Source organism: Apus apus, chromosome 1 (genome assembly GCF_020740795.1).
Source record: "Apus apus isolate bApuApu2 chromosome 1, bApuApu2.pri.cur, whole genome shotgun sequence".
Taxonomy (NCBI): Eukaryota; Metazoa; Chordata; class Aves; order Apodiformes; family Apodidae; genus Apus; species Apus apus.
In genome coordinates this window covers 77820735-77843025 of record NC_067282.1, presented here as the reverse complement: position 1 = coordinate 77843025, position 22291 = coordinate 77820735, and the positions used below count along the sequence as shown (strand labels likewise).

Sequence of the window (22291 nt, the reverse complement as noted above, 5' to 3'; positions counted from 1 at the left end):
AGAAGGAAATCTTAAAGGCCCAGGATCAGGCAGTTCCTATGTATCGCAAGACTAAAGGATGGGGAAATTGGCTGGCCTGGCTGAACAGGAAGCTTTAGATGGGACTTAGGAAAAAAAGGAGGGTTACCACCTTTGGAAGAAGGGACAAGCAACTCAGGATGAGTACAGAGATCTTCTTATTTCACAGAGAGGCAAAATCAGAAAGGCAAAAGCCCAGCTGGAGTTCAACTCGGCCATTGACATAATGAACAACAAAAAAGCTTTTTATAGATACATCAACAATAAAAAAAGAGCCAGAGAGGATGTCCATCCCTTACTAGTTGTGGGGGGGAACATTTCAACCAAGAATGAGGAAAAGGCTGAGATACTTAATGCCTTCTTTGCTTCTAATAGTCACACCAGCTACTTTCAGGGTGTTCATCCTCCTGAGCTGGAAGATAAGGACAGAGAGCAGATCAACCCCCCCATAATCCAGGAGGAAGTAGTTAATGATCTGCTTCTGCACCTGGACACTTACAAGTCTATGGGTCTGGATGGGATCCACTCTGGAGTACTCAGAGAGCTGGCAGGGAAGCTTGTTAAGCTACTCTCCAAAATTTATCAACAATTCTGGTCAACAGGGGAGGTCCCAGATGATTGGAAGCTGTGGATGTGACACCCATCTACAGGAAGTGCTGGAAGGAGAATCTGGGGAACTACAGGCCTGTCAGCCTGACCTCGGTAGCAGGAAAGATCATGGAGAGGCTCATCTTGAGTGATCCCTCATGGCAAATGCAGGGTAGCCAGGGGATCAGGGCCAGCCAGTACGGGTTTATGAAAGGGAGGTCTTGCTTGATCTCTTTCTGTGACCATGTGACCCACTTTTTGGATGAGGGAAAGGCTGTCATCATTGTCTGCCTAGACTTTGTTAAGGTCTGTAACACCATCTCCCACAGCACTCTCCTGGAGGAGCTGGTGAATCATGGCATAGACAAATGTACTCTTCACTGGGAAAAAACCTGGCTGGATGACAGGGCCGAGAGAGTTGTGGTAAATGGGGTCAAATCTAGTTGGTGGCCAGTCACCCGTGGTGTCCCCCACAGCTCAGTTTTGGGGTTAGTCTTGTTCTGTGTCTTTACTGATGATCTGGATGAAGGCATTGCGTGCACCCTCAGTAAGTTTGCGAACAACACCAAATTGTGTGGGAGTGTGGATATTCTTGAGGGTTGGAAGGCTCTGCAGAGGGACCTGGACAGGCTGGATTGATGGGCCATGGCCAATTGTATGATGTTCAATAAGGCCAAGAGCCGGGTCCTGCACCTGGGTCACAACAACCTCATGTAACGCCACAGGCTTGTAGAAGAATGGCTGGAAAGCTCTCTGGCAGAAAAGTACCTGGGGGTGTGTCACAGTTTGACTCAGGATTGACAATTAACCAGAGACAATAATACTCTTGATCCCCTCCCCTTTCCACCCAGGTAGGGAAAGGAGAGAATTAGGAGAGAGACTTCCCAGACTGAAAACTAAACTAGACAGCTTTAATTAAATACTAATGATGAAAGAAAAAATGTAGTTATATACAAATGTGCTCAGGAATGTGCAAAACCCTTTTGCCTCCCCCTACCCCTAGGAACTCCCACAGCATCTTCTGAGCTGCAAACAGTCCCAAAATGTCCTGGGCACTGCCAGAGAAGACAGCAGAGCAGACAGGAGCTGAGGGGAGAGTTACGAGGGTCAGAAATGCACAGGCCTAGGGATCAATGGTGAGGGATAGATGGAGTCTTCCACTGACACCGGCCATGGATGGAAGAGAAGGGAAGAAGAAACAGGAAGAGGCTTGACTTCCAGGATCTCTGACCTTACACCGAGCTTACGTAGATATATGGAATGGAATACTTTGGTCAATTTTGCTGTCCATCTAGTCCACTCCTCCCTACGGGAGGGCTGCAGATACGACTCTTTGGCTCCTTTAGCATCTGAGGCTGCAGATTCAACAAGTAGAGCAAAGTGACCATGGCTTCTCAGCAGCAACATAAACATTCAAATGTTACCAGTCCACTAGCTGGAAAACTTGCTGCTAGTTGAAATAGAGCTTTCTAAAGGGGGAAAAAAACCCCAAAAAATCAATAAAGGGAAAATTTGCTTCATCCTAGCTCAAAGCAGGACAGGGTGCTGGTGGACAGCATCAACATGAGACAGTGGTGTGCCCAGATGTCCAAGAAGGCCCATGGCATCCTGGTCTGTATCAGAAATAGTGTGGCAATCAGGATTACAGAAGTGATTGTGCCCTTGTACTTGGCACTAGTGAGGCTGCATCTTGAGTATTTTGTTCAGTTCTGGGCAGTTCACTACAAGATGGACATTGAGGTGCTGGAGCATGTCCAGAGGAGAGCTACCAAGCTGGTAAAGGGTCTAAAGAACAAGACATATAAGGAGCAGCTGACAGAACTGGGATTGTTTAGTTCTGAGAAGAGAGGGCTTAGGGGAGCCCTCATTGCTCTCTACAACTACCTGAAAGGAGGTTGTAGGGAGGTGGGTGCTGGCCTCTTCTCCCAAGTGACTAATGACAGTATGAGAGGAAGTGGCCTGAATTTGTGGCAGGGAAGGCTGAGATATTAGGAAGAATTCCTATACTGAAAGAGGGGTCAGGCACTGGAACAGCCTGCCCAGGGTGGTGGTGGAGTCAACATCCCTGGAGGTACTAAAAAGAATATGTAGATGTTGCACTTCAAGGCAATGTTCTAGTGGCCGAGGTTGTGGGGGGGGTTTTGTGGGTGTTTTTCGGTGGAGTGTCTGTGGGTTTGTGTTTGGGGTTTTTTTCTGCTGATGGTTTGACTCGGTGATCTCAGAGGTCCTTTCCAACTATGACAATTCTGTGATCTATTTGTCATGATAAAACAAAGGCTGAACAGAAATAGCTTTCAATACACAAGCAAGGCTCTCATCTTCCAGTGTGGTTTCTTTTTTTACCTAGAGGGGCTTCAGAGATCTAAGCCTACAGAAGAGAAACGAAAGACAAAACAGTGTTAAAGTACTCTGGCTGACCTCAAATAATTGGAGTGGGTGCTAGGAAGCAAAATCAATGTGTAAGTGAACAAAACAAAACCAAAACTCTCCCTGGAATCCTGGAAAACCTCATGTTTCTTTGCAACAGTCCTCCACCATTGTAGTCCTTGTTGACATGTAGGTTTCATAGAGATGTGCAAACTGACAAATGCTCAGAGAGAAATTTCAGCTGTGCCAGATGAATGTACAAGGCTTCATTTTCTCATCTTCTGGAGGTTTGTAGCACCTCTCTGTTTGCAAGAGTATATCTGGTACCAGAATTAGCACTGCAGCATCTGTCACCAGCACAGAAGGCCCTCAGAACTTCTTTCCCTAGTTTAAAAAAAAGAAAAAAAAAAGAAAAAAAAAAGAAAAAAAGGTAAGTAATCCCTGAAGTAGCCTTTGTAAAACATTTCTCAACATGTTTTGCAAAAATGCACCCATTTCTCATCTAGGAAATATGAATGCTAACTGCATAGAAATCAGATAACTTCTGGTTATCACTTCCAAGAACAAAATGGAACTGCCTTTTTGAAAGCCATATGCATGCATTTTTAGCTAAATATGATGTATTTGCTTTTGGTAAATCCACCTATGTCTATGATTAAAATCACAGATCTCACTTGGATTGAACACTCTGGTCGCCCCTTCATCCAGCCTGCACTTTAACTAGGGTCAGCTTTGAAAGTATACTGGGATGCTCAGGCCTGGGTGTTTTTCAGCACTCCACCTTTTCCATCTGTAGAATGAATGAAACTACATGACAACTGCAGAGCAAAACGTAAGAGAAAGAAGGCTTGGAAGGACCATTTAATACAAGACAAGCTCACAATACTGAAGCCATCCCAAACAAGTCTTTCTCTAACTTGTTTCTGAAGACCTTGAGTGATGGTCTTGACTGCTCAAGACCATCTATTCCGGCATCTTAAAATAACTACCAAAAGAGGTTTTTCCTATTGTTTAGAAAACTTAAAACCACTACTTCTTATTCTACTTCAAGTAGATGTGGAGAACATTTATTCCTACCTTCTTAACAGGCTTGCATTCATGTATTTGAAGACATCACATCTCACCGTAGACTAAATGACACCAGATCTTCCAGCCCTTCTTCACATTAGTGGCTTTTCTGCTTTTCTCCCTGCTCTCTCAAATTGGTTGACATCTTTCTTGAAGCACAATGCTTAAAAAATCAGACTTGCTACCTTCTAAGATCCTGTTTCTCTGAATCAGCAAATAGAGTTCTCAAATAATTCCTTAGTTGTTTTACAGCAGAGAAGAACATCAAGCAGCGCCCTGTGCTAAATAAAAGATTGTGAATTAGCAGATCTGGAAACATCCTTATTCCAGAAAACAGACAGCTACTGTGCAATAAGCTTTCATAATATTACACAATATTATAAAAATACAATATCACAATATTATAAAAACAATCTTAAGGCCATAACATCAAGGGAAGCATGGACTGTGAAAATTCTTTATGCAGCTAAAAATGATTTTTCAAATGATATTAATTAGTTTTGCCAGGAGTTGTGACAATCCTGATCCTGGACACACATGGCAACACTTACTGCAAAGACTGTGGAAAGAGGAGCTAGTAACATAATTAAATCTTTCCTTCCCCTGCAGAGATGACATAATGTCATTTCACCTTAGAAACCAGAGAAATTCATACTGATTAGTATACAACCAAGCTCTTTCAGTGGTGAGTTTGCATGCAAATAGCTCAGCACACTGCTCTGTGGTTGCAAAATCCATCTTGACCAAAGGCGATTGAGTCTTGTGCTTTGACACCTCTCTTACATACGATGGGGCCTGAAGACAGGCCAGAAAGAGAAGATAGGTTGTATCTCTTGAAAACAGCTAAAATCTGTAAAAGCTATCTTCAGACATGATGGACACATAGATAGGAGAGGGAGACTGCACTGCCCAGCTGGACACTGCAGCAGCCACAGCTACGATAGCCAGTTGATAGGCAAGACAGAGATAGCTCTTTTCCCCTTGAACCACAACCATCAGCAGCAGGAAGAGCACCTCTCTGCAATAAAATTTTAAGGAACATGGCAACTATCAGAGAATGACAGAATGCCGTATTTTTATAATAGGAATACACTGGTAAGTTTTTGAAGCACTAGGTTTATTTATCATAGTATCACAGAATAACAGAATCACAGAAGGCCAGGTTGGAAGGGACCTCAAGGATTATCTGGTCCAAGCTTTCTAGGTACTAGTTTATATGACATGGCTCAGCACTCTGTCAAGCTGAGTCTTAAAACTGTTCAATGTGGGGGACCACTTGCACTGGGAGATTATTCCAATGTTTGACTGTCCTCATGGTGAAAAATTTACCTCTTATGTCTAACCTATCAAGACTACCTGCTGCTGGGACCACAAGCAAGAAGCCCTCATTCTTGCCACAATAATATAAGTCCTCTCTGTCTCCTGTGGCTTGAACAGTTAGGTAGCTAACCCTATGTCCTGCTTTGAGCTAGGATGAAGCAAATTTTCCCTTTATTGATTTTTTGGGGTTTTTTTCCCCCTTTAGAAAGCTCTATTTCAACTAGCAGCAAGTTTTCCAGCTAGTGGACTGGTAACATTTGAATGTTTATGTTGCTGCTGAGAAGCCATGGTCACTTTGCTCTACTTGTTGAATCTGCAGCCTCAGATGCTAAAGGAGCCAAAGAGTCGTATCTGCAGCCCTCCCGTAGGGAGGAGTGGACTAGATGGACAGCAAAATTGACCAAAGTATTCCATTCCATATATCTACGTAAGCTCGGTGTAAGGTCAGAGATCCTGGAAGTCAAGCCTCTTCCTGTTTCTTCTTCCCTTCTCTTCCATCCATGGCCGGTGTCAGTGGAAGACTCCATCTATCCCTCACCATTGATCTCCAGGCTCGTGCGTTCCTGACCCTCGTAACTCTCCCCTCAGCTCCTGTCTGCTCTGCTGCTCTCTCCTGCAGTGCTCTGGGACATTTTGGGACTGTTTGCAGCTCAGGAGATGCTGTGGGAGTTGCTAGGGGGAGGCAAAAGGGTTTTGCACATTCCTGAGCACATTTGTATATAACTACATTTTTTCTTTCATCATTAGTATTTAATTAAAGCTGTCTAGTTTAGTTTTCAATCTGGGAAGTTTCCGTCCTAATTCTCTCTCTCCTTTCCCTACCTGGGTGGGAGGGGGAGGGGATCGAGAATATTATTGTCTCTGGTTCAGGCATCGATCCCAAGTCAAACTGTGATGCCCTACTTGTGGGCTGATGTCCCATCCCTGTCCCCATGAGGGTGACTGATGCTGAGGGCTAGGGCTACCCTCAGTGTTCCCTGGCTGCCAGACCCTGCCCTGCTGCTCCAGGGACCACTGGTCCTCCTGTGCCCTGACACAGGCAGGGAAATCACCTGCCATCCCACTCCACTGCTGCAAGATACACTCTAATTTCTCTGGGGTGGGGGATGGGAAAAGTAATAAAATAAAAAGCAATCTCCTGTTTTTACTCTATCTTAGTACCATGAAAGGTGAGGTGGAAAGTACCAGACTTGTCTTTCATTTTCTGCATGCATGGAAACTTTGGATGAATGTGTCAAAGTATTCTACTTCCTCTGGGAACTGTTTTTACTAAAACCCCTGATAGCCTGAACATGCTTGCAAAAACAACACCCTGAGTTTAGATCTGGTCAGGATTATTTTCTGTACATAAAACATCTAGGGAGTTACAAGTGGAGGGTCACCTGTGTCAGAAGCTGAATGCAACTCAGAGTCCTTCCAGGTTAAAAATAATACACTTGTAATCTATTCAACGTATCAAATGTGCACGCAGAGAACAGCTTTTACAGTTCCTGTGAGTGGGTAAACAGGAGTGACCAAACTGTTAGACCAAACATCTCAGTCACATTTACAAGTCATGTTTCCTCTTAGTAACACACATTGGCATCTGAGTTCACCATCCTAATCGAATAATTATACCCAAATAGTTAAGTGAGGGTAATGTCTCACGGAAGAGTGGAAGCAACTGAGGGAATACATGTCAAATGTCAAAAGAAGGCCTCAGCAGATATTGCCTGCTCCAGGAATTTTCTCCCAGTGTTTGCCAGTATTTACCTGTCTGTTGCTATGAGGGAATGGCTGAGAGCTCACCCATGGCCAGTGTGTTGAAACCTGGAGGATGCTGATCCACCCAGCCCAGTAACTCTGAGGATCAAAAAAATTGTGCTCTGATACCACCTTCCTCCGCATCAGAGTTGGCAAAACCCCGGCTTAGGTATTGAGCCACCACAAAGGTAAAACTGTGAAGCCCTTTCTAGCCTAGAGAAGGTCATAACGAGCTACCGAAAGCTCTGGAGGAAGAGGGTGCAGAGGGGGGAGCGGATGGGAGGATGCAGGAGCGCTGCTGTGGCTTGGCCGCGCACGGGCAGAACGCTTCCCGCCTCCAGCTGTTCTCTCCTCTGAGCACACAGCATCCTGTCTCTCTTCTGATCATGTTTTTAACGTCCTAAGGGGTTGCACCAAAGAATCCTGTCTTGGTAGACCACTAGATGGCATAAAATGGCAGGGATTGAGCTCCAGCTGTGTCTTCCTCCACTGCCAGCAGGACTCCCTCCACCCCCCTGCTGCGAGCCCAACAAGCGGACCGGCGGTCCTCCTGAATTCTGAGTGCATCAGAGCGCAGACACGACACCCCCACACCCAGAAAAACCGAAATTAATTAATAAGATAAATTAATTAATAAGTGAAAAAATATATATTTTTTAAATTTTTGGTAGTTCTTTGGTTTTGCTTTGTCTTCTTAACGTTGCTGATAGAAAACATGGCACCCTTTTTGAGATGCCACTGAACCGTGGCAGGGTGATGGTGCAACAACAGAGCCTGCTCTTCTTAGGGAAGGACAGGTACTTTTCTGCAGTTCTTTGAAAGACAGGATGAGAAACAGTCAGCTGAGAGGTTTTCATTGGTAAAATAAAACACTGATAAAATAAAACAAATCCCATACACCTTATACTATATTCTTAATTGCTCACCCTTTTCCTCCTTCTCCTGAAGTGTGAAACTTTCTAATCCAAAGAGTAGGGACCCAGGGATTTCGCTATGAGCTGCACCAAGGAGAACATGACTTCCTTTGGGCTGCTGTCATATGCTTATTTTCCAGCATCTGCAAGCCTCCTCTCCAACTGCAGTAAAGTACCTCCACCTGGATCAATTAATGCGGGTCTAAGGATAAGATCTGTTTACCTGATCTGTGTGCTGGGTCTGAGTTTGATCCACTGGGTCTAGATTCAGGACTGAAGATCCTAATGTTAATTTGCAGACATCCTGCTACAACAATGGATAAAAACGGAGTAGGAAGGAAAGCTGCAACCAACCGTGGCAGAAAGTACCTGTCTCAGCCATTCAGACACAAAGGAGAGGAAGCAGCTGAGCTACAAGATTGCTTCCAGGAGCTCAGAGCAGTAAGTGAGAGGGACAACACAAGAAGGGTCCTAGTGCACCCCTCTGCAGAGCAGGACAGAGTTGCTGTCTTCCCCATGAACATAAAGCTGGCAAAAAAGGGAAGTCAAAGACTTTTATTAGTAGGAAACTTCAGGCCAGCTCATAGGTTTCCTCTGATCCCTGTAGCATCTAATGCAAAATTACAGATTTTCAGGTAAACATGGAATAGCAGAGTAGATGTGACGTTACAGTTTTCATGTCAGATCAAACGAGTGTAGAGGCTAGTGGCGGCAAGTGATTGAATCTCAGCTTTCTCTTCTGCTGCACAGAAAAACAATGTGGTTACAGCTTGTCCCCAACCTGTTCTGAGATAAACACCTTGTGAAGGCTCTTGGATGACGAGCCAGAAGGAAAAAAAAATAATGATAAAAGAGTATTTTTATGGTTTCATGCTTGCTTAAGGAGAAAGCACTTGAGGGGAGCAAACATGCCATGAAAACTGTTGCAGCTACAATTAACCTCCTTCCATCATGGAAATGGACAACTCCTTTATAGTACGCGGGGGCAGGGATGTTAAATTCCCTGGTGCAATTTACTGCTAGAGCAGCTCTATTAAAATTGAAAGAGAACTGTTATAAACACTCATTAAGCATAACTGTAGACAGTAAAAGAAAACCAAAGACAAAATCCTGAACCACTGTTTTTCCCCTTCTTCCTTAGCTGGAGACAGCATTCTTGGAAGAATCGTCAGAGAGCAACCTCCATTAAGTCAGGAGAACATCAGGTTAGCCATCAAGCATAACCCCTCTTTCATGAACTACAGAAACGGAAGAAAGGTAGAAAGCCAGAAGAGGGATTTACTCAAGGTCCATCCTGCACAAGCATGGGAAAAGCAGCCAAGCCTTTGGTTGACAGTGTGCACTTGGGATCAGCAGCACAGCTGAGAAGGACTGCAGTGTGAAAATTCTTTTTCTGTGTTTAGTATTCTGATCCTTGCAACATGCCTTATCCAAAGGACTGTCCCTGCAAAGCACATAAAGCACAGCTTTCCACAGCCAGAAAATACAGTTATAGAGCTAAACTATCACTTATCTCCCACAGAACAGAAAACAAACGTAACCCCTTACAAGGCCCCAGAGAACTGTAATTTGCCCAGATATGCAGGAAGCAGACTGTTAATTTAATCTTGAAAATTTTAACAAGATGTCTAAAATTAATCTCCCTAGCATTCTCACAGTCCTTTTACCATAAATAAATATCCTTTTGCTAGATACTGCTTTTTCCAGAATAAGGGCTGTATTATCAGCATTTGTATCTTTCATTACTAGTTGAACAGGATTAGATTCTTTAAATTTCAATTGTTCTTGCTTTGCTTTAACATTCTGAAGCACTAGATATACTCTATGGTAGATTAGTCTGTTAACTAAACACAGATAAACTTGGTTTAAAAAATGTTTACTATCACGTTGTGAATTTTGAGACAGCTCCTACTTTTGAAGTACACAGAACAAAAATTTCTACCTGTATTCCCATACTTGTTTCAACACCACTACTACTGCAACACTTCCATTGTAGGAACCATTTGATGCCACAGAACAAGTTATATACACTGAGAGGATGCCATGACCTTTGAGTATTTTTCTTTCTTACAGAGCTTCAGTCATTGGTGAGGGCAAATGAGACGTCCACATCCGTGAAGAAAAGGGACTGCAGCCAGTCAGAAAACTTGACAAAGAGATGACTTTTGGAACCAGCCAAGCTAAAAATACTCATCTCCCATTCTCACATGCAGGATTTGGGCTGCCCTAACTGAGGCCTCCTGGCCATTAGAAGACAAAAGCACCAGTGTTTTATGTGTCTGTCTCAAGCACTGTCCCGGGGCTAGCGACAGGTAACGTTCACAGGAAACCCAAGACTTCTAATTAGGTTATGTCATCTGTCACACAGCTCTGGTGCAAATTTTGATTTCCTGCAAACTCATTCAGGGGTCACAAAACCCACAGGAACAAGTGAAGCTGCTTACACTAGACAACACTGATGCAGTGTCAGAGCAGACCAGGGGTGATGGGAGCAATGCCCCACTGGCAGGTCTTCCAAGGAAAATAGCTCTGAATGAAGTTCTGGCTTTCCTCTTACAAAAACTGACTGCATTGTGGCCCTTTCCAGGGCAAAAAGACTACGATAAGAGGAAATAAACATAATTAGTTGCTTCTGAGACAATCCAGAGCTTGCAAATGTTTTTTCAATAATAAACAGGCAAGGCACTTTTCGGGTGCCAGACAGAGGTTTTCACATACTTCCTTTCCAAGAAATACTTTTTCTCCTACCACCTCATTTTTGTTTTCCCTGATTTTATTTCAAATGTAATTTTGTTCCCAGCAGGAAGGCTGTATGTGTAGTGGATGAAGGACTGTACGCAGGGTGTGACGCACACAGAGTTGATACCCTATAATTTTCACAGACATGTAGGTGTCTGTGTCACTTTGTAATTGCTTTACTATAACCACAGGCTCAGTCTGAAGAGGAAGGTGCATAAGGACAACTGGGCCCAGTGAGGCAGGCAGGGGTTGAGCTGATCACAGACAGGGCACAGCCACACACCACCCCCTGGAATGAAATACTGAGTTTTGGGCTGACAACATGATAAACTGAGTCCAGTCACTGGGGAGGGGAAAAAAAAGGCAGTTTGAAAAATCTCCAGGAGTTTCAAATGTATGAAAACAGCATTTTTGTCTCAACACACACAAAAGGTATTTGGCAGCTCTGTCCAGAAAACTGTACCCTCTGGGATACACCAGAGGAAGAGAATGTTTACACTGATAATCAGGTCAGTGGTAGGTACTTGTAATGTCTAACAGTTGTCATAAATGATCCCTTGACTTTTTCCCATGAGAAAGCTTTTCAGAGTTTGTCTTCTTGTAAGTTCTCCTAAAAAGTTGGCAAAAAAAAAAAGAAAAAAATGTTTTCTGATGAAGATAATTTTTTTTTTCAGATTGAGTGCTTTGATGTGGCAAATAATTGAAAATTAGTTGAGACTGTAAGATTTAATTTCCTCTTTTTCTGAGTAAGTTTTATTATTTAATTTGAAAACGTTATTTTAACTCAGGTGTGGCTTTCTTTTATATCTACTAGCTAATCAGCTAACCTGTTAACATATCAGCTGCTGGTTTTGAAATGGTTGCCTAGGTTAAGAAATTAATTAGACCTTCAAATGATAGGGAAAATAGGACTTTAGCAGTAGGCAAATGAATCGGCTGCCATCTTTAAGTTTCCATCACAGTAAAACAATTGTTTTACTCCAGGACGACCCATGTTCCTTAAAGAAAAGGAAGACAAAGGAAGGAAGCCCTCTCAATCTAATTGCACATTGCTCATTTCCTGAGCCCTCTGACCCTCCACCAAGGCAAAACACCCCCCGCTCCCAGCATCGCTGCAGCTCCTGAGGGCTCTGCACGCCCATGCCCTCCTCTTCCTCTGGAAGGAGGAGGAGGGGGAGAGACAGGAAGCTACGAGCCTCTGAAACGCTCAGAGCAAAGAAAAATCTCTGAAAACAACATCTTGAACAACCAAAATAGATGAGCGCTGCCTGCTCTACTCACTGAATGAAGGAGAGTCCCATAGAGAAAACGTAGATTGAAACTATGCTCATTCACACACCCGAGGAAGCCGAATTAAGAGTACACAGATAAACTTTTCATTCCATCGTTTCATAAATTCCATTTACATAAGTGTAACACTGTTTTTCCTACGATTCATCCTGTTATCTGGATAAGCTCCTTCTTTTAGGATCTCCTTTCTGCTTTTAAATTTCAAAGGCAGTCTGTTTTAATTTCAAAGGTGCTGTCTCTGGACATGCCTTGGTCTTTTCCATTCCTCATGGAGTTAGCTTCAAACACTCAACGCACAAAAGGAATTCACACACCAATCAGTGCCTGACACTCATCTTTGTATGAGCTGCACCATAGATGCAGGTACCAAACCACAAAGTAATTAATGAGCTTATTTCATAGTAGAAAATTTTACTCCACGTAGAATGGTCCTGAAATCTCACTAAACAAAAAAAAAAATAAAAAAAAAATGCCCTGCAACCACAAGCCCTCTGCAAAATGGACTATGAAGAAGGCTAAAGCATGGATTCCCACTGCAAGTCTTTATTCCTTGATCTAAGGATCAAGGTGATATGTGTAGTGCACACACTCCTGCTCCAACTCCCACAGAAGCTATGGACACCTCTGTAGCTTGGTTTACAGGGTAAGATAACATATTTCAGCAAAAGAATAGCCTCTGCTTCTTTCTCTGTGCTTTGGATTATTAGGAAGGTAATAAATTTGGAGTCAACCTAACAACCTTGGCATTCTCTTGCTAGCCTCCTGCAAGCCAAAGATATTGGGGTTTACATTCTTGCTGCCAGATCTCTTTCCAATCAATATTCTGCTTTACTACCACTCAGGCAGACCCAGTAGAGGGCATGAGGTACTCCAAACATGGGCCTATCTCTGTTTTTACTAATAACTACTCCTGGAATCTGAAGGCTGCTGGTTTGTCAGCTATGTAAAAATAAGTAAGTTTACATTTTGTCTAAATAAATATTTGATGACAACACACAGTAACAGGAAAACAGTTACCAGTTTTAGAGACAGGTTAGCATTGCAGCTAACTTTGGCAAATCACTGTGATTCATGGACCTGTCTCCTCCTTGGGACCTACTTAAATGCAGACTTTCTCTAGAGTTTCCTGTAATCCATCAATTTGACAATCTTTCCTGGAATATCAGTTTAATAATAACTGCCGGATATTTATGGAGGCCATCATTTTTACGGGACGAGAATTGAATGCAACTGCCCAAATTAGATGTTGACCTCCTTTGGGAACAAGGATGTAGAATAACTTGCTGGAGAGAAAATAATAGAGTAGAATAGAATATTTTAGTTGGAAGTGACCTACAATGATCATCTAGTCCAACTGCCTGATCACTTCAGGACTGACCAACAGCTAGGGCATGTTATTAAAGGCATTGTGGGGCACTGACCACTCCTCTAGCAAGCCTGTTCCAGTGTTTGACCAGCCTCTCAATAAAAAAATGCTTAATAATGTCCCGTCTAAACTTCCGCTAATGCAGCTTTGAACCATTCCCATATGTTCTAGCACTGGGCACCAGGGAGAAGAGATCAGCACCTCCTTCTCCATTTCTCCTCAAGAAGCTTCAGAGAGCAATGAGGTGGCCCCTCAGCCTCCTTTTCTCCAAACCGGACAAACCCAAAGTATTTAGCTGCTCCTCATACGACATTCCTTCCAGCCCTTCCACCAGTTTTGTAGCCCTCCTCGGAATGCATGCAAGTATCTTCACATCCTCTAAAGTCGTGGGGCCCAGAACTGCACTCAGTGCTCAAGGTGAGGCTGCATCAACACTGGATACAGTGGGGTAACCCCCCCTTTTGACTGGCTGGACATGTTCTGTTTGATGCACCCCAGGATGGGGTTTGCCCTGGTGGCTGCCAGGGTACACCCTTCAAAAGACTTCCCAAAAGTCTAAGAATACCTCAGCCCGTCTCTGTGCAAGAGCTTCATATGAGGATAGGGAAGGCACTACACTTGTGATTCATAATCATAGAAAGAAGGGTTTGCCTTTGATTTCCAATATCCAGTTACTGTTCAGAAGCATCCCAGGACATAAATACAATTACATAAATTATGGAGCAGGAGCTGCATCACTGCTGCTCCAGGACTTCAGCATAGTTGAAGCAAAACCAGAATGTGATACTACATTAGATCTCTGAAAAGATTTCCATTATCTTTCTGAAATTAAATTGTTTTTCTCTAACTAATAATTTCCCAGAACAAACCTTGAAGAGCATTGGCACAGAATATTTCCTTCTTATCCTCACAGCTTTTTAATTGTTCTCTGTTAAAAAAGGAAATGACAAAACATACACATAATGAAAAAAAAACCCAACATTAGAAAAAATAGCAAGGAAAGTTATAGTTTATGATATTTAATCAGAGCTTTTCATATCTGGAAGTGGAATACTTTAAGATACTAACAATGGAAAAAATAAACAATGCCATGTTCATTTCTCTGATGGGGAGTGAGACAGTCAGATAAGAGCCACCTGTGGAATACCGGGATATACAGTCTGCACTAGTTTCCTTTATAATTTTCTTTTAATCATGTTTACTGTAGCAGGTTCTGGAAAAAAGGGACTCTCACACATTTGGACCTTTTAATATTCTTCAGCCCACTTTTTTTTAATTTATCTAAAGGATGAGTTGATAATTTAACAAAATCGATGACACATACTGGACTAACTACAACCTCATAACATGTTTATCCACAGCTGAAAACAAACAGTATGAAGCTTTCCTTTGATTTGTGTCTCTACACTCTTCTTCAGCCCAAAGCAAAACTTTCCATTCACAACCACACCAATATGAATTCTGCCCATGGATATCTATAGGCATTCCAGCAGTACTGCCATAATGTAAGCAATCAACTTGGAGTCAAAACATGGCTCGCTCAGCTGTTTCCACTGTACTATGTATATAACATTTGGGCATGACAAGTTATAAAGACGATGGCAGGTGAACAGCCAAAAAGGCAAATACAATGGGTGAGGGAAGAGCATGTAGGTAGTGAGAAAAGTTAAGACACAAGAACAAAAGAGACACAAAATGGGAGAGACAGAGAAAACCTGTGAACCTGCACCATTAACATCACTGTACATGTTCCTGTCCTAGCTATAACTCACTGTGGCTCCCACTCCCCTTTCCCTCCTAATGAGCAAAAACTCGTAGTTACACATTCTGTTCCTCCCTAGTGATTTTCAACCACATTTCCTGGCTTCGAGTAGTGAAGGCTACAAAATAAGAAAATAACTCAGCAACCAACCCGCCTTGACACGTACGTCTCTTGTCTTCCCTTCCCCAGTGCTTTGCTTATAGGAAATTAGTGGTAGCCACCAGAAACCTGTAGAAAAAATAAAGGATGGGAATGAACCATTTGGAAAGTTCTGCTACAAGACTAAAAAAGCTCAGCCCTTCCCCTCTGGACTGGGTCATTATATCAACAGTATTGCTCACAGGCAGCAAGGCAGACTGGTGGGTCTCATCTTTTCCTGCACAACTGCTGAGAAAGGAAAAAGGCACACTGTGAAGAAAGTAGTCTCAACTTTCTCAGGATGTGGGAAAGCCAAGAGGTTGCGGAGAGCCCATTCTCTAGAGATTATGGAGCAGAAAGAAAACACACACTGAAAATTAGTATTCTGTGAAAAATTTTACTTTCTACCCCCATGGGACAAAACAATTTTTCGTCCAAGTTAGGGCACAGAAGCATCATTCTTAGTACTTTTTCTTTTCTGCCCTACACTACTTCAATCATATATAGCACAAATAAGATGAGAAAGAAGAGCTAGATCTCCACATTAATACACAAAGATCTTTTCTGGCCTACACTCACTGGCTTTACACACCTGGGTTATGTCACATCTCCCTTTTTTACAGGGAGACTGACAATACTTTTGGTATTGCATCTTCCATATTCAAATATTTTCCTCCAAGGAGAACCTATGGACTAAGGAATTCCCTACTGCCTGCGAGGAAAGATTAAAACCTCTGATATGTAGCAAAATCAGATGTTTTCTTCCTGGGAGACAAGATACCTGGACAACTTGGACTTGCTGCATACACACAGAGCTGCTGTGCAGCACACAGGTAGCTGTACTGCAGTAGTTGCTTAGTGGGGGTCCTATAACATGGTCACAGGCTGCACAGATGTCTTCCACTAGGTCTAAATATTTGACTTATAGAAGTAAAGTTCTTGATGTGCCTTTGGAGTTTGGGGCCTTCCTTTTTTTTTTTTTTTCCTCTCTCCAATTTGGGTAATGTGTATTTTTAGAACAGAAGTGATTCATTCAAGTTAGCAATTGGGAAGGAAAAGTCCTCTTTTTATTGGAAGTCACTACATTTGTTCTAGAAAAGAGAGCTTCAGGAGAGTGTCAGTGAAGAGCCCAGGACTTGCAGCCTCTAAAGAAAGCACTGTGAGGAGCTGAGAGCAGACAAGGAGCTGCTAGAAGGTACTGTGCAAAATCCAATTCAAGGCAGAAAAACATGGAGTTGTCTGGAATCAAACTGGGAAGCAACTACTTGCCTACAAGGACATGATGAGGTGGGAACAAGATATACGCAGTCCTTTATTTCTGTCTGTGACTTCAGATTTCTCTTTCTAAAACGTGAAGGCTCCTCATTTAGATACTAACCAAATTTAACTTTTTAGATTAAGAGTAATTCTGGTTTTCAGTGGAAGAACTTGTCTAGGGAAAAGGGCTACTCAGAGTAACCTCAAAGCCAGATTAATCTCAGGATCACATGACAGAAGTCAGTGAATTGCACATAAAGTTAGGTTGTAAATTCATACGCACATTCATCTTAAAACAGGATAAAATAAGACATGTTGTCCAAGAAGGAACATGGAGTACTCTAAGGTCTTCTGCAAGAATGAATACTAGGGTCTGTATTTCCACATATTTCTATTTCACCCTATTATCTAGATCTAAAGTCATATCAACAGAGATCACCTTGTAAACACAAGAATTTGCATGGGTCTGGTGTTTGTTGGCTTTCTAGCACAGAAGCTGATCAGCAAAACCACCAGCATTATATATTACCAGCTTTCCTGGAAACAGGCAAGTTCATGCAGGCAGCAAAAATCTGAAGAAGTTCCTTGTGGGGTTTCTTCAAGCATAGGCTCTCCAAAGAGTGGGGCTCTCCTACCGCAACTTGAAGCGCAGCTCGCTTCTGACTTGTACTCTCCATCAAAACCCTCTCCATCATGCGAAGAAGTGGCCTCCCTAGGTTCCTCTTCAGAAAGTTAAACTTGATGGCACCCCATGTCATACAGAGCAGATTCAGGATCTCTCCTTTGCCAAGTGAACTAGCTCGACCATTGTTTTTCTCCCAGTGTTCTCAAAACAAAGGTATAAAGCAATGTGGAGGTTATTCTCAGCTCTTCCTTTAAGACAATTCTTCACTCAAGGTAAGACAAACTGAGGCAACTCCATCTTCAAACAGTTACTGGTTTGGAAATGCCACCGAGAAAGGAGATCCATTAAAAAAATCCAAACTCTACCTAAAATCTCAGCACAGCTTATTCAGTTTGTTGTACATCCTTATCGCTGCTCTGTTTTTTGCCTTCTATTGTAACCTTTTATCTTCAACCAGAGCAGCAAATTGGAGTCCAAATGCAGATTTTTACATTAGTATTAGTGTTATTCACAAGCTATCTATTCCTTAACATAAGACATTTTCATAGTAATTTATGAAGGCGAAATAAAATGTTATGGAACGCATTAAGTTAAAGACTTACTGAACCTTGCAACACTTACTTCACAAAATATTTATTTATTCTAGTGAAGGCAGCTTTCACCATTTCAGTGGGAAAGCCAAAAAAAGCAATTGTTTATATTTACCCTATTTTTGGAAGCCAAACTTCTGGCAGTAAAGTAAATGAAGTAATATTTTGTGGTTTGACTTAACATTATTTACACTGTGACAAGATGAATAAGAATTCTTTATTTTAATAATAGAATAGACCATATATGTATATGCCAGCAGAGAAGAACAATTTGTAAACATCTAAATCATGCAATATCTGAACTGAGACAGAGCAGGCTGCATCAACAGCCCCACTACACCTAAATGCCCATTCTAGGGACATTTCTCTTTGAGAAAGCTAATTATTTTCTAAAAAGGATATAAATGTTTGTGAATTCTAAACACAGCTCAAACCTCTCACACAAAGATTTCAGCAGGAAATGCTAAAAAATGTGTACCCATACAATCAGTTATACATAATAAACACGTAGGCATATAACAGCTGTACCTTCCCAAACCCATTCTGTAATGGAATGGATTATACACACCCCATCAAAACAGGCATTCTGTATGCAGTGCAAGTAAATGGAGCAAGGATATTAAATTAAGTCTGCTTGTGCTATCCCAAGAGGCCTGTAAACCCCCTGAGCTGAGGATTTACAGCTTGTATTGAATAATTTGTCATATTATCCCCATAATACAAATAAATTAATGCCTAATGTTTACCACTTAATCCCTCAAATTTTCAGACCTTTTGACCTTATTCAAAGGTCATAAAGACCTGACAAAACAATTGTGCAGTTTCTGGGAATATCTCCATTCTAACCTTAGAATACCAACCCTTCTGTTGATACAGAAAAGCTTGAGGAAGGGACACCAGGCAGCAGAAACCTCACTTTAAACATAAGGGGAAAACATCCTGAGGAGTGCTTCCAGGAAACCAGAAATCTTCTCTAGTCAGACCAGCTAGCTGCTTACACCATTTGAGGTTTGCATGCCCCGCCTTTCACAATGGCTCCATTTTCCCCACTTTTAGAGTAACAATTTCTCGATGCCAGGGTTTCCATAATGCTTTCTAGGGCTAATTTTACTCCTCCGTTTGTTACACAGATTAGATTAATCAGCAAAACTGTGTCAGAAGGGAGATGGAAAATATCAGCCTTGGCTAACAGAAACACAGTTCCTATTCCTGTGGGAATGGAGAGATTTTTCCATATATGGGAGTGCTGCTTACATGCCAAAAATAAAGACATAAAGAGCTCTTTATATCTACAGTTAAGCACCACATTTACCTCATAGCAGAAAGTTTTATCTTTCCCAAATATAGTATCAGATTAATGTTTCTCACCCAAATCTGCCCGCAGAGCACTAACAGAAATATGTCTGAAGACTCATAGTCATGATGAACCTGAACTGCTAAGGCCAGCGGAGCACTGAGAAAATAAAACGTCAGTCTCAAAGAGCACTTCATGCGAAACACAACTGGGACACCATGGTAAAAACACCTTAACCTTGGGTGTTAACCAAGGCTATGCTGAGTGACTCCTGCAACCTGATGTTGTAGGTGAGTCACAGGGCTTCAGACAGCTCCCTTACCAATTTGGAAGGGACGGGAACAGATCAGAGGGACTGCCAGCATTTCTCCCTCTTGGTAGACTGCCAGCCACCTCCTACGAGCACTCTATGAACTTGTGTAGTTACTCCCTGACACTGGGATTTCTACTCTTCCAGTGAAAATACAACTTCTGCTTAGAAGACAGCCAGCCTGCTTGAATCCAAACTTCTCCAGCTTTTTCAATTCTAATTTTCCAGTTTCTCAAGTGGTCAGTCTGCCATTTCTCAAACACTGCAGTTCTGCCAGGCAGCCAAACCAAAACATGGTTGGTCAACATGGGCAGAGTAACAATTTCTCTTTGCAGTGAAGAAGATGGGAAAAGAATATCAGTTCATGATTACTACTGCAATATGCAATAACATTATCTAGCCCCTCTGGTTCCCAGATCAGTTTAGGAGGAAGGATTCTCAGCTGCAAATTAGGAAGGTGGGAGGGGAAGGGGGGAGAGAAGGGTTGTTCACTCCAGAAGAGCTCTGGTCAACAGCACTCCTATCCTATCAACAATAACATTGAAACAAACTCTCTAAAAATGGAAATATTGATCTCAGATCCCAGTAAACACTACACAGGTCAGTGCAAAAATATTTCTAAATAGTTTGTCTGAGATCCTACCACCACTCTGAATCAAGCACGATGAATTTACCTTTGATTAACTGCATTCCAATCCCACTGCAGTCAGGAGGAGGAAATCTGGGCTGAGCATGTATAAGCTGCTACTTGACTCCAGGCATGTGATTTGGAGGCAGAGCAGGACACTAGGAACTCTCTCTCATCTTTTCCAGGGAAACCACTTTCATGCAGGTTCCTGCTAGGGCACACAGGGCTGGCAGGGAAGCAAGCCAAGTTTTTTCTCACCCCAGGACTTCCCATCTCTCACTTCTGTTACTATGCCTTCTGTGGTGTCCAAGAAAATATTCTCCGTGTTTCCATCAAAGCCTCATGTGTTTTCCTAGTGCTGTTCTCATCAACACAGAGTGCCTGCTACCATACTGGTTGGTTCAGTGAGAAAACAAGCCTTACCAAATGGATTTCAGAGTTACCTTTTGACTTCTTTATTCCAGGCTGTTCTGTGATAAAGGAGGCAGTATTTATTGCTCCTGCATAAAAATCAGTTAGCTGAAATCCCCAGCTGCATAATAAAAATCAAGCTTAAAACTAGGGCAACAGTGGTGAAAATACGCTTCCATTTTTCTCCACCAGGAAACACGGATCACGTTACTCAGTTGGGCCAACATTTGCTCATTCTCTATTTCCATGCACCTTGATGGAACAGTCATGCAGTCCACCAAGGGAGGAGAAGATTTGTCAGTGGGCTCCACAGGAGTTTCAGGCAGTGTGTGCCTAGGACTTGGGCTTTGTGAAGCTCCTGCAGACAGTCACCTCTATTTTCCCCAGATCTGTCTACTGGTGTCCAGGTTATTTGCTTTTTGTAGAGAGGCTGCCTTCTGGATCAAGGACAAGCTTCCAACAGAGCTACTTTCACCATGTGGTTCCTGTGACTCAGAAAGATAACAACACCTGCACATGATGCAGTGACTGCTGTGAACTTTTAGGTATCAGAGACGGAAACAGAGCAGTCAGATAGAGACCATGTCCAGATAAGCAAGAAAATAGCACTGTTCATGCAGTCGTTTGCAAAGAACAAAAGAGCAACCAGAAAGGGACTTGTTCAGGATTGAGACACCAAGGGTCATGGAAGGCTGAACAGGCCAGGACATAATAAGGAAGAAAGGAGCTAAAATTATAAAACACTCTACGAGTGGGTGAAAGCAAATATAAATCAGTCATTATCTCGCCATATGTTTCCTCAATGAAATACATTAACTAATAGCTTGTTAACTTACCGCTGCCAGAACAAGTAGGTATCTATCTGATTCATGATTCTTCATCTGCCAAGGAGTGGCAGAAAAGCAGTAGGAAACACCCCACTTCCTTTTGTTGGCCTACTACACTCAGCTACATTGTGTTCCAGACACTATTTAGCAGGCTGCAATCAGTAAGGAAATCCACCTCCTCCGTTTCTTTAAGGAAACCCAGATTAGCAAGGCCAGGGCTGCAATCCTACTCTTTACTGCCCAGTTCCGTCTGCCCAGGCTGCCACATTTCCCTCTTGCAGGCAGTGACTCAAAGCACCGAGTTTCTTTGGGCTATCCCTACACAGTCTGTGCCAGAAGGATACTCTGTCCCCAAGGGAGATACCAATCCTTTTTGCATGCAGAAGCTGCAGATTGCCTCTCTTGCTTTGGCCTGAGGGCTTCAGCACTTGTGGCCTGACTAAAAAACTTGCCACCGCACACTTTCCTACTAAGACAGGGTAGACAAGCCTGCCTCAGGTTCCATCCAGGTGGTTTTTTTTTTAAGATAATGAATGAAAGTTGCTGAAAGTCAGCAGGCATGCTTGCCACCCCAGCACCAGTGCTGGTGAGCTTTCAGACCTGCTGTCAACACTATGAAGCAAGTTTCTTCTGCCTGAAAAATGATCAGCACATCCTTAGGCAACTGACTGTACAGAAACAGGCCTGCAGAAGGCTGCAGAGGTTTCCAGCTGGATGTCATGAGGTTAAGGGCCATGGAAACAGAAAACACCCTCCTCAGAATGAAAAATGGCACGAGGTGACAGAGAGGAGGCAGAAGGTGATACCTACATACAGAAAATGAATTTTGCAGACTGTACATGGTTTCAGAAAAACACATTTAGCTACTTTCAACTTTGAGCTGAAAGCTCTTCAAGACTTTCTGGGTGATAAATACTAGTCATAAACATGCAAATTCTTGTTCAGTACTGATTCTGCTGCTAACTTCAGCCGATCTTAAGGAAAAAAAAAATCCAGACAACCCCCACTCACACATACTCTCAGCTTCTAAAATTAT

The 22291-nt window shown here is 42.6% G+C and overlaps 1 protein-coding gene across 1 annotated transcript in view; it reads right to left on the bottom strand.

Moving 5' to 3' along the window:
- Positions 1-4118: 4118 nt before the first annotated feature.
- The window catches only part of LOC127388250 (OX-2 membrane glycoprotein-like), a 37363-nt gene continuing 19190 nt past the window's right edge, over positions 4119-22291 (bottom strand). Inside the window, exon 6 of the mRNA XM_051627593.1 lies at positions 4119-4322. The gene's annotated coding sequence lies outside the window, so the exon portion shown is untranslated. The remainder of the gene's footprint in view (positions 4323-22291) is intronic.